The sequence below is a fragment of the Podarcis liolepis genome (genome assembly GCF_965112155.1).
Source record: "Podarcis liolepis genome assembly, chromosome: 8".
Taxonomy (NCBI): Eukaryota; Metazoa; Chordata; class Lepidosauria; order Squamata; family Lacertidae; genus Podarcis; species Podarcis liolepis.
In genome coordinates, this window is record NC_139560.1 from 55,953,941 (window position 1) to 55,966,634 (window position 12,694).

General features: G+C 41.6%; 1 protein-coding gene and 1 long non-coding RNA gene across 4 annotated transcripts in view; one reads left to right on the plus strand and one right to left on the minus strand.

The window, feature by feature from the left end:
- MBP (myelin basic protein) overlaps window positions 1–12,694 on the minus strand; it is a 344,303-nt gene that overhangs the window by 75,335 nt on the left and 256,274 nt on the right. The gene's annotated exons all lie outside the window — the stretch shown is intronic.
- Window positions 48–2,881, plus strand: LOC310714048. Its single transcript, XR_014529554.1, has 2 exons — window positions 48–268; window positions 2,729–2,881. It is a non-coding gene; the product is annotated as an uncharacterized lncRNA (long non-coding RNA).

Here is a 12,694-nt window from a genome sequence, read left to right on the forward strand (position 1 = left end):
GTTGGACACGACTAATCAACTAAACAACAACAACACCATATGCCTGTTGTTCCCAACAGTTTTCAGAAGAAGAATGAGTGTTGCTGTACACAGGTATAAACAGAAGAGACGCGAAAGATATTTCTGAAGTATGTTCCCGCTTGGCCTGTTTGAAACCAGTTTGACCAGCCTGGACGTGCTCAGTTCATTGCACAAGACAGCCGTAGCCACAGGAATGGTGGCAGACCCTACCATGAAGCTAGCATGAAAGAAACATCTTTCCCAAAAAGTATTTATTAAACTTATTAATTGCTTGTCACCTGACAATATGTCGCCATATGTGTATGTGGTTGCATGTTTGTGTGTGTGTGTGTGTGTGTGTGTGTGTGTGTGTGATATACAGTGGTACCTTGGTTCTCAAATGCCTTGATACTCAAACAACTTGGAACTCAAACACTGCAAACCCAGAAGTAAGTGTTCCGGTTTGTGAACTTTTATTGGAAGCAGAACGTGCTCTACCAGGGAACACTGGTAGAGGAAGAGGAGTGTGGGGCGAGCGCACTGCCTCCGGCAGTGCGATCGCAGCAGGGTGCCATCACGACTACTCCCCCGGCTGCGCTCGGCGCCATGCCCCTGCAGGCAGCGCGCCCTGCCCCCAGGAAGCACGCCAGCCCTGCCGCCACCTGCTGTCTGTCCCCCGGCGCCAGAGCATGAAGCTCTGCCACTGCCTGGGAAGAAGCCCAACTGAACTCAGTGGAACTTACCTCTAAGTAAACATGCATAGGATTGCTACATAAATTGTCACCCTTCAGTTCCTTAGGATTTGGGAGTCAGAGTTTGTAAGAGAGCTAGATTTCAACAAGGAAGATTTGATTTCAAAGCCCCATTCAGCCATGAAGCAAATGGAATAGACTTAGACAGGTCCCTCCAGTCTATTCTTATATTGCAGAATTATTGCAAGGATTGACAGGAGAACCCCATGTATGCCACTTCGAAGGAAAGCTCAGGTATAAACACAATTAGCACTAAATTTACAAAATTAAAGGATACTGTACTTTTAAACAAAACACTAATTAATAGTAATTAATTAATTAGTACAGTGATGCCCACCCACTGTTAAACAGAACAAAATTATGATACAGAAACCTTCACAAAAGATTTTTTTAATGGAGAGATTTAACTACGTTGCACTGCAAAGGCAGAGGAAACCTTAGTGATTTATAGGCCATCCAGAAATGAAATGGAAGCCAACGCAGATTACCCAAAACTGGAGCAATACACTTCACAAAGCAGGATCTGGAGCTTTTATACGTTGTAAAATCCCACTGAGACTACACTGCAGTAACCCAACTTGGGCCTAACTGTTGCTAAGTACTCGCTAATTTAACACGGCACTAATTAAAAGAAGTATTTCTGAAGCCATCCTTCACAATACTAATGTTTAATCTGAAGAAATGATATAGTTTCTCTTCTCACTGTATCCAATTACTTTTGTTGTTCAGAAGATCTATGAAACTTGAAATTCCTTGAGATTTTTGATGTAGAAAAGGAAGTCCTTCTTTGTGAAGTGCATAGGTAACAATTTGCCGCCGTAGGGTGTGGCCACAGCCACCTAATCTTGAATGGTTGTTAGGAAAAAAAATGTGGATGATAAGACCATTGATGGCTGCTAGTCATGATGGCTATATACTACATTCAGGTTCAGAGATTATATGTGGGTGGGGCATTTTGAATGCATTTCCTCTTGGTTTAAATGTTTCCATGTGAGGTTATTGTTGTTTTTAATCTACTTGTTGCAAGTTGCTTTGGGTTGCCCTAGATATGATAAAATGACTAACATTTTTTTTTTTAAAAAAAGTTTTTTGTGTATGCAAGGCCGTCTTACCCATATGCGCTAGGGGTACGGGGCACCCAGGCACTGGGCTCTCAGGGGCACCAGGCCGAGAGTCCGGGGCCCGAGAGTTGAGTCTGGGGAAGAGCCCGTCCATTGGTTAGAGCACTGCGGCGGGCTCTTCTGCTGCAGGTGGATCTGCGCCGCGAGTTTGGGGGCGACCGAGCCAGCGAGATGCTGAGGCGGCCGGCAGGCTCTGCCCTCCTGTGTGCCTGGGACAGGGCAATCTGGGGGTGGGGATCTTTGCAACCCAGCACCGCATATGCTTAAGACAGCCCTGTGTGTGTTTGATCCAGAAGCACTTTCTTAAGTGCTTAGTTTGCTCTTTATGGCTAAGGCCACAATTCTATGTACCCTTAGCTGGAAGTCAGTCTCACGGGATTCAATGGAACTCAAAGTCTTAGCAGACAAGTATAGGATTAGCACGGTACAATGCAATTCCAGCCTAGAACCATCCCCATATTTGGGGATGCAAAGATGCGCTTTCATGATTGAATTTTTTTCATTCTTGTCTTGGAAAATATCCAGTCTTTAATTACTTGTTATAAACACTGTCCATTCATCAATTAGCTAAGTCTATCTTTATTAGTTACTCATCTATGAGCTGGTAGGCAATTAAAATGTTTTTTTAAAGATGTTTTCTCATAGTGCTATTACATGGCAGCATATGATATTTCTCATGGAATAATAATTACACGGAATGGTATTTTTTAATTGGCTTTTACAAAAAAAAAAGAAAAAAGAAAAAGTGTCAGTAGAACTAACCACACGAGTTCCTGTTTGCCGCATTGCATGAAAACATTTAATTGCCTGGTGTCTATGCAAAGTCACACCTCCTTGGTGCACTTCCTTTTTCAGAGTGTGATTCAGACAAACCACTTCATTCCATCTGCCTGATGCTAAAATCATGTGGAACAAGATGTTTTGATGGAAGCCTTTGAAATACAAAATGTAGATCTTTCTCAAATGTGCATTTAACCTATGAATATATAAAGCCTCTGAGGAAAAGTGCGAAGAGTCTTCTGTATTAATTAAGCGAAGCTGAAAACATATTTGGTTGTTGTTATGTAGCTGCGAATTTTTAGCCAGTGCTGTCAAAAGGACTGAAGTCTTTTAATGATCAAATGACAAAGATAAAATAGGTGTCTAATATATAAAGTCCGCTGACACTTAATGGATTTAGTTTTAGCTCTAGAGAGCCTGACCAAATAAAGAGGCCTTAAATGCTGCTGAAAGACAGAAGGCTACAGTTGGAAGGGGCTTCAATAGTTATTGAGCTGAATCCCAATCCATTGCAGGAAATCTGCTGCTATAACATCCCTGATAAAAGACATGGGAGAATGGGGAAGAGTTCTACTTTGAAGGACAGTCAGTGGGAACAGGTGTCGGGGCTTGGCACACAGGTTGCATCTGAACTGATAGAAGCATGGAAGGATGCAGTCTTCAAATTATTAAGTAACCATTACAGCCCCAGTGTAGAGCTCAATATGTGCTTTAAGCATGCAGATGGTGGGCTAAGTATATTGAAGTTTATGGTGAAACAGCAGCTTAGGCACATAGGGTTGGAGATGTCTCTTAAGAGAGCGTCCTCATTCACTTCAGTCAAGCTTACAGCTCCATAATTTTAAAAGCTCTTCTCCGTAGCAGAGAAGATCCATGTCAACAGCAGAGCTTTTACACCTGCAAGGAACTGTAATGCAAGGACACATAAAGAGCAAGAGATTGGATCATTTTTTAATCTAGAACTGGCCTGCGCAAGATCACTTTTCCAGCTGCTGTTACTGCTGTTATAAAGCATCAATGAATCTCCAGATTCAGGGAGCAGCTATAAGACTGGGAAGCCAAAATCAATTAAATAGCCTTCAGATCCTTTCCTTTCCGTGTGTGTGTGTGTGATCTTGATTTCTTGTTAGGTTTGTAGTGACAGGGAATATTATGAACAATAAAATGGATGCATTTCTTCCAAGTGCACATTTGTATGAATACTGATTTTGAAAGAGGAATGAGAAATATTCCACAAAACTATTGCCACATCCCCATTTTGAACAAAACTGCTCGGCAAACTGTTCTGTACACAGTTATTTTTAGAAAAGTGAGAAAGGGCACATAATTTGGGAAGAGTACATAATTTTAAGACGTTATCTCTATTAAATACTTTCACAAGAACAGCAGGGATCCCGGTATCAGCGATAGCTGTAGACAGAAAATGCCGTTGTAATGTTTCTTTTGCACAATCTTCTTTGCAAGCTTATATTTTTGCTATAAAAAATAGCTGGTTGGAGTCTAGACAGCTCCTTCAGACATGCATTAGGGCTTATTTTCCATTTGAGCTTTTCCTTTGAAAATCAGTTTGCCTTCGCAGAATAGTTCTGCGCTGTGGCATCAGGAAACAGGGTTTTCCAATATGGAAGGGGAACTATTTTGGGGGTTGCGTTTAGAAGAATATGAAGTTTCACCCTGACTCTCAAGAAAGCATGCATGGGAATAGTTAAGAATACTGGGGTTCTGAGTGAGCTGAATTGCTGTCTCAGCATGACTACTGTAATTCTGTTATTTAATTTCAAATTTACTTGAGGGGAGAGAAATATTAATTTATTCCAACAAATTTACTAATTTACACTGGGAAATATTGCAAAATGTGGTACCAGTTGCATGGGTTTATGTTCAAAGAATAAAGGCAGATAGGGCATCATAAACATTTAGGGCCAGGATATTACTCTGAACCGATGACAGCAGAGAGAAAAAGTAACATTAAAATGACATTAAAAAAAAAAAGATTTCAAAACAGTCCATTGGCCTATACCCAAGCTTATTTTCTTAAAAACAGCTCCTGGGCACCAAATGATAAATATTTGATTCTCAGAAGCAGGGAGTCTGCAAATGAGTAAAACAAATTAAGCAAGCAATTGAGCTGAAGAAAATAGGTCATTATTATCCCCATGAATCTGAGGAACATGCCTTTAAGATGCTTTATACTGCTGTACCCGAGGACAGCAGATCTGCACCTGACCCAAACGGCATGTGTTGACACAAAAACATGTGCTCAGCGGAGTGTGTGACCTTATGCAATCTGTAACTAGAATACAAAAAGCAGCCATGTGAAGATTATGCATTCTGGTTTTTTTTTTTTTTTAAGCACAACATGTCAAGGCTGACGTTAAGCCAGAGCTCTTGAGGATCACTCCGTGTATGCCAGCTGGCACAACTAGTCCACATTGTTCCCCATCTGGATCCTGCAATTTCCTGCCACAGCCTCTCCTGCTGTCCATTTGCCACTTTCTGTAATTTACTAAGGCTGGTGCAGCTTTCCTCCTGACTATTTCAGGAACAGTGAGTGGGATTAAGGGCTCAGAAGCAGATTTGTTTATCTTTTCAGGGTGAGTTGGGCTCGGTTTTGTGAATACGGTTTTTTAATTAAAAACAGGTTTCTCGGTCACTTTTTCCTCAGCATAACCCACCTCACAGGGCTGTTGAGAGGATAAAAGGAATGTCCATAAGATCCTGGAAAAAAGAGGTATAAGCACATTGCAATCAATTGACCAATTACAAGGCCTGCTGGAGCAAGCCAATGTGTCATTAGTCCAGCATCCTGTTTTCACAGTGGCCAACCAGGTGCCCAACTTTCCTGCATGGAAGCAGGACATGAGTGCAACAGCACTAGCTCTTGTGGGAACAGCTTCCATAGTTGACCTGTGAACTGCGCAAAGAAGTACTTTCTTCTTTCCTAGAAATAGCTTCTTTTTTCCTTACTGAAATCTAAGCCCTAGAATCGTAAGAGAGGCCTGTGAGCAAGAGGCAATCCTATCACGCTTGCTCAATCATCCTACACAAAGCTCACAACAATGTGCCACAAATACACCGCAAAATGAGTTTTCTGAGCAAAAAGCGGCAGCTGGCTCAAGCAAGTGAGCCAAGCCCAGTTAGCTGCAGGCAAAAAAACAAAACAAAATAAAATCCCATTGTTTGACCTGGGGGTAATTTATTTTGAAGCATGAGATGCTTATATTTCTACATGTCTCTGTCCCAGGATAAAATGGTGTAGCATGTAGTCTGGGCTGGATAATTCCTATGGGGGAAATAGACAATTCCTTCAAGAATCAGATGAAGCCACACAGAAACTCAGGCCCCATCTTCACTATACATTTAAAGTAGTATCATACCACTTTAAACAGTTGTTGCTTCCCCCAACAAATCCTGGGAGCTGTGGTTCATTAATGGTGATGAGAGTTATTAGAAGACTCCTATTTCCCTGCCCATAACTGCTCAGAGTGTTTTAACAGTCAATCCCTCATCCCAGTGAACTCTGGGAATAGTAGTTCTGAGAAGGAAGCCATGACTGTATGGAACAGTATGATACTGCTTTAAATGTATCATACAGATGGGGCCTCTAAAGAACAAAGTTATCTAGCCCAAGAGAGTCCTTAGTAAAAGCTAGCAGCGGCTTTTCAGAAAGAAAGAAAGAAAGAAAGAAAGAAAGAAAGAAAGAAAGAAAGAAAGAAAGAAAAGGTCACAAAGACAGGGAATAAAAACACAAAGGGCCTGCAGAACTGTGGACAGCTCCTAAGAAACAAACATCTTCCAGTGACCTCCAGGGCAATACTGAGTGTGACATAGCAGGACAAAAACCCTGAAGACTGCTATCCTTGATAAGGAGAGGATTTCTTAAAGATGTGGCGGTTTGCCCTGAAGCCCAGTGCTTCTTCAGCTTTCTGTCATCTGTTCAGGGGGACGGCCTTTATTCTAGGTTAAGGTGGGGGCTCAGGCACTGGTAAAATGGATTATCAGAGGGCCTGAGTTGCCAGTTCTTTCTTCCATGAAGGAGTCTGTGTTCAGCACATCCCAGGACTGGGCCTCAAGCATTTGGGGGATATGAAGTTCCTCCAATACTATGCCATCACTTTAAACGATGAAGGCATTATTCAAGGCCAGAGACTGTACTATACCATTTTCTCAGTTTTGTTGACCATCATGGCAATCCTCAGCTTGTTTACTCAGGACAGAAGCAAATCCCATAGGCATCTGGTTGACTATGTCGGAAAAGGATATTGGACTAGATGGGCTTTTGGACAGATCTAGCAGTTTGTGGATCTTACATTCTGAAGCCTGTGGGATTTGAACTCAGGTGAGTGAGCACAGAACCGTAGCCTGCCCAGGCCACAGATCAGGGTCAGGATACTAAGAAACAAAGCCTTACAAATTTTCTGCTGCAAATTTCTGCATACCTACTTGAAGATCCCGAACAATTAGAGAGATATTTTTAGCAATTAATATCATACAGCCCCTTTGAATCTGCTGGGATTCACTACTCATCTTGAGCAGGAAATGAATACATTATTTCCGTCTGATTCTTTTAGGAAGCATTTTAAGTAGGCAGAACATAATTATCAGCTTGGAATTTAGACAAGTCACTATATTAACACCTCTCAGACTGTGCAGATATATCAAATACACCCGTGCTCTGCTCTGTTTTCAAATTAAAAGATAAATGCTGCTCAGACTTTGTACCTTAATATGGCCTTTATCTACTCACATGATTAACATTTCATAAATCTGAGATGGGGAAACTTTGGCCACCTCAGATATTGTTGGACTACAAGTCCCATTTTCCCTAATTATTGGACATGCTGGTTGGAACTGATGGCAGAAGGAATATAACAATAGCTGAAAGGCCACTGGTTCCCTGTCCTTGTGTTTGTGTGTATCAGAGCCAAAGAACATAACAAAATACTCCCAACTTCATCACTAAAAATATATATCTGAAAACACACACACACTGAGAGAGAGAATACGATTTGTAGTAACGCAACAGACATTTACAAACAGCTCTATCCTGTCTCAGAGAGGAATTTTGCACTGGCGACACCTTTGAGAAAAAAACCCTCATGTACTATTCAGATCATGTTCTCTTTGCAGTGTTGATAGCATGATAAAACTGCATTCACCACATTCATGGATTTCAAACCCCAGCCTATAATGGAAAGACTAAATTAAACACCTACACTATAACTCAGTCTTATGAGGAGGGAGCTCAAGTACACCACAATCACAAGCTGAAATTAGTCTCATGAATTTATTTCATTTCTACCCTATCCTTCTCTTGTTAGGCACAAGGTAGCAGTTGTGGAATTTCTAGGTCTTCCCTCAAGACACTGACCACATCGAGGCCAGCGTAGATTTAGTAAGTTCCACTGTACCATGTGCCTTCACCCCATGCTCTGAGCCCAAGTATATCAACAAATACAGCAATTCTGTTCCCACTCACCTGGGTATAAGCCCTATTGAACTGGATTTATGATCGAATGGATATACATGTATAGGATTGTGCTGCAAAATGGTAAAAATTCCCAGCCTGAGAAGGGAAGGAGGAACAGAGATCTAAAGGAACATACATTTGCAAAAGTCAAATGCATCCTAGAAAGTATTGTGTCAGACACTATAGAACAAACGCCAACAATCCAAATGGGACTCCGTATCAAATGACAGAAACAAACAGTCAATTCTCAATGAAATTCTTGCTTCTAATAGCCTTCCCTTAGGCTAGGTCCTTACATTCTTCTGCTGATGAGAACATAAGAACCACCCTACCAGATCACAAGAACATAAGACAATGAGTGCAAGTTCAGCGCCATTCTCCCCACTTGTGAATCCCAGTAACTGCTATTCAGAAGCATATTGCCTACAACAGTGAAGGTAAGCAGAGATGTCATGAAAGCAGCCACTGAAAGTCTCATCCTCCATGGAGCCACAGCAAAGTTTTTCCTGCCCATGTTGCTATGAAACATAAGAAACTTGAACTATCCTGGAAGAACCAAATTGTGACTTCTCCCCACATCACTATTTATCTAGTTTTCCAAGACTTGATGCTGGTGTTGGGAGGGGCCACAGCCTTTCACCTGATTTGGGGTGCCTTTTCTTGGCTGGGATCTGTCCTCAAACTGGGATAACACCCCTTGTTTGTCTGGGTAGCGGATAGATGTGTGTGTGGATAGCTTTGAGTCACAACCACTGCCCCAGTACTTTTGCCACTGGCGCTGCCCATCCCTGACATACGCCCCCCCAAAGGTCACTCTCGATGCAATATAGCCCCTGACCGGTGGCATAGGAAGGGGAGTATGGTGGGTGCTGGCCACCCCGGGTGTCATCACTGAGGGGGGTGACCGCGGGGCCTGGCCTCCAGCACGCCCAAGCCACTTCTCTCCTGGGAAGTGACGCTGTGGCTCGGGCGCCTGTAGGCTCCACGCTGCCCGAAATGGCAATGTGGGGCTTGCGGACTCTGTGGAGGTTCTGTGCAGTGTGCTCTGCCCCAGCTTGCCCCGCCCCCGGGTGCAGGGCATTTGCACTGCCCCGGGTGTCCAAGCAGCTAGCTATGCCCCTGCCCCTGCTCAAGACAAACCAGGCTTTTTGGAACACTGCAAATCCTTTGAAACCCCAACACGGCAGAATTGTGGAAATAAAGAAATCCATGTTATCTTGCAAAATTAGCATAATATATCCTGAATGCAGAAGTTGGGAAAGAAAGAAAGAAAGAAAGAAAGAAAGAAAGAAAGAAAGAAAGAAAGAAAGAAAGAAAGAAATGCTACTGCTGTGGAAACCCCCATAGCTCTGCAAACATTATGCATGGTGCAGCACAAGGCATTTTAGAAAATGGATCAATGTAAAATGACAAGAAAAGAAAGAACCGGGTGCTGTGGAAAGACAGAGCTAGTAGATACAATCCTTATGTTGAGCAAAACACATTGCAAAACTACTGGAGCCTATTATACATTCTGCCAATAGCCTCACATCTATACTACGCCTGCTACTGTTTCATGTCATCTTTATTAAATATAGCCTGACCTTTTCACTGAAACCCATCTCTGCAGAACAAAGAGATCGAACAAGGGGGGAACCTGACCCAAATAATAATTGTAATGAATGTCAGGAGAGAGCAGCATTTCAGCTGCTTTTTTTTTTTTTTTTTAGTCTTGGTCACAATTTATATTGCCTGCAGAACAGACTACTTACTGAGAAACTGGGGCATCACATCCTTTTCTACCTTGTTATAAAACACACACACACAGTGGAAGTTGCTAGGCATCGTATACAGTGCTTCTAGAGCAAATTTGCAATAATCATAAGTCACCGCAATCTGTGAAGTGACAAAAGGCTTGAAGACAATTTGCAACAAGTAATATTACACTTTTGCATTATGATACTAAAATACAGCTTTGAACTCTCGGCTCCTTATTTGTTTTTAACTGCGTTTCTTTGGAAGCACATGCAGAGAGAGGTAACAGATTAATCTTTGATAAACCTCGACGTTATCCCAATAGTCGTTTCTCCCTTTTAGAACTAGAAAGCTGTTTGAGGCCTGACAGTCAATACATCTTCTAAAGCAGTTGGCCTGAGTAGTTTTCTTCTTCTAGGATGGGAGATGCCCTGTCTTCCTTTTTTATCTGTCTTTGTTCTATACGCTTGTTTTGTTTGCTGTCACTTGAAGCTACTGACTGATTTGTCATGGAAACATATTGCTAGGAATAGTCAATTATGTTGTCACTTGAATCTTGAAGTTGTCACTTGAAGTATAATCAGTGAAAGACCTTTTCCACAACAGGATGAAAGAAACCCTCTTTGAGCATTTGAGATGGTTCAGATTTTCCTTCAGAATGCATTATCCACAAGAGACAGAGTATCATCAAGGAAAAGGGGAAGGTGTGAATGACTTCCATGTCTTCTTTTGCAACTTCTGCTTAAATGTGTGATATGCACATGTTGCCCAGAGGAAGATCTGTGAGCTTCAGAGAACCCCTGCAATGGTTCCTTGTGAATCTCACCATTAGATGGATAAATAAAAGTTGCAATAATCTGCCACTCTGCATCTCTTAGAAAAGCACAGTAAGACATTTCTACATCATTCCCTCTCACATTAAACTTGGATGTTGGAGTGTCCACCAGTCATGAACCAAAAGAAGGCCACACAAAAGAAAGGCGTGTTTTCCGCATAATCAGGTGTCTTCCTAGCTATCCCAAAATAGAGGTTAAAGCGAGTGTAAACTTTTATAGATTAAAAACTCAAACAAGCACCCGTGAGCTCACAGGCAGTATGAAATCTTGAGGTGTTGGTTGTGAGGGACAAAATGGAGGATGGAGGGAATTCGGCTGCTCAGAATAAGTATCATAGAAAGGGGTTTAAAGGATGGGTGGATGTATGCTGTAAAGTTAAAGGACACGTTTTACCAATCTCTACACTATAGCTATAAATATTTTGTATTTTTATACTGCTAACCACCCTGGGATTTTCAGATGCATCTTTCTAGTTTCTAGCATCCTTCTAACCCTTGAATGCTTTCCCTTCTCGCTGTGCACCACAGACTGTCTACAATGTGATGTGACCTGGTATTTTACACAAGGGGCAATTCTGTTTGCATAGCTGCCCATCTACGACCTTTTATTTTTGTGTTTTTATATTATAAATTGCCCTGTGATCTTCGGCTGAAGGATGGTATAGAAATTTAATAAATAAAAAGTTCCTGTTTATAGAAGGCATATGCTAAAATTCTAACTCAACCAGGAGTTCGAAAAACTATTGCTTCCACAACAAAAGAAAAGTGTTTTGTACCATGAAATCAAGGTTACAGGTTGGCTCGTGTCCTGACTGACACAAGGATATTTTTTTTGCCGCATTCTCAAGTCAAAAAATCAATATGGGATAAAAGCATGACATTATCTCCATTCACTTTGCCAGGATTCCCAAAGGTGGATTAACAGGCTTCTTGACAAGCTAATAGCAACCACTTTCTATAGAAAGAAAGAAAAATTAAGAACTAAGATGTAACATCTCATTCACTAACCATCTCCAGCCGGTTCTAAATTCCTCTTGAGGCATTTCTTCTGAAGCAATAAGGCCCGGGATATTATCCCACAAAGAAAGAAGCTTACTACTGAGAAGAACTTGAAGATTAGCACCTCAATAGCCAACACTTGTGTAGCAGAATTTATTCCCTTTCACCATTTCATGTGCAAGACTTGACCAAACCCTGCAGCTTAAGGGTTCGCAAATTCATTTGCATACTAAAGCAAAGAAACCAAAGCAAAATAAATTATGAGGTACAGTTTCTCTGAAAGAAAATATTCTGTGGGGAATAGTGGGCAGAATTTAACATACTGCTAAGTGGCATATGCCGCTTTCCCACTTCTCCTCCCTCACCCCCACCCCAAACTTGTTCTGTACTAGTGGGTGCAATCCAATGTATGCATGGAGAGCATAATTTGAAAACCCCTACAATCGCCATCATCTGGATTCAAACCCCAAATATACCATTTTAGTGCACCAATACCATTTCCTCATTCATTCCCCCTCCTCAATTCTAAACAAGTTAATAAAAACAAGCACAAAGAAAGGACGTGCCCAAACTCAAAAGTCCCACACATTTTACTAAAGCTTTAACCTTACTGATTTTTGTAAAAACCTTAATCTATAGCATTGTGCTTATTACAAGACTGAAAACAAATTAAGGCAGCATAGTACTGGAATGGTATGCACACTCTGTTCACCATATCACAGGATATGAAATAATATATTTTGCTAGGCTTTGTCAGAAAGGTTTCTCAAAAAATTATGACTATATGCACAATGAACTATTTCCCCTATCCCAAGCAAGACAGGTGACCAATGCAAGTCAACAAGTGATCATAGGAGTAAGGCATGCAGGAACATCCCTCCAGGCAATTACATTGCAAGCTGTGACATATGCATGTACATGTACTCAGGCATTCAAGTGTTCTGCGCCCACATGATTAATGGAGTGATCAAATCATGGAGCATAAACAGTTGGGCAGGGCACA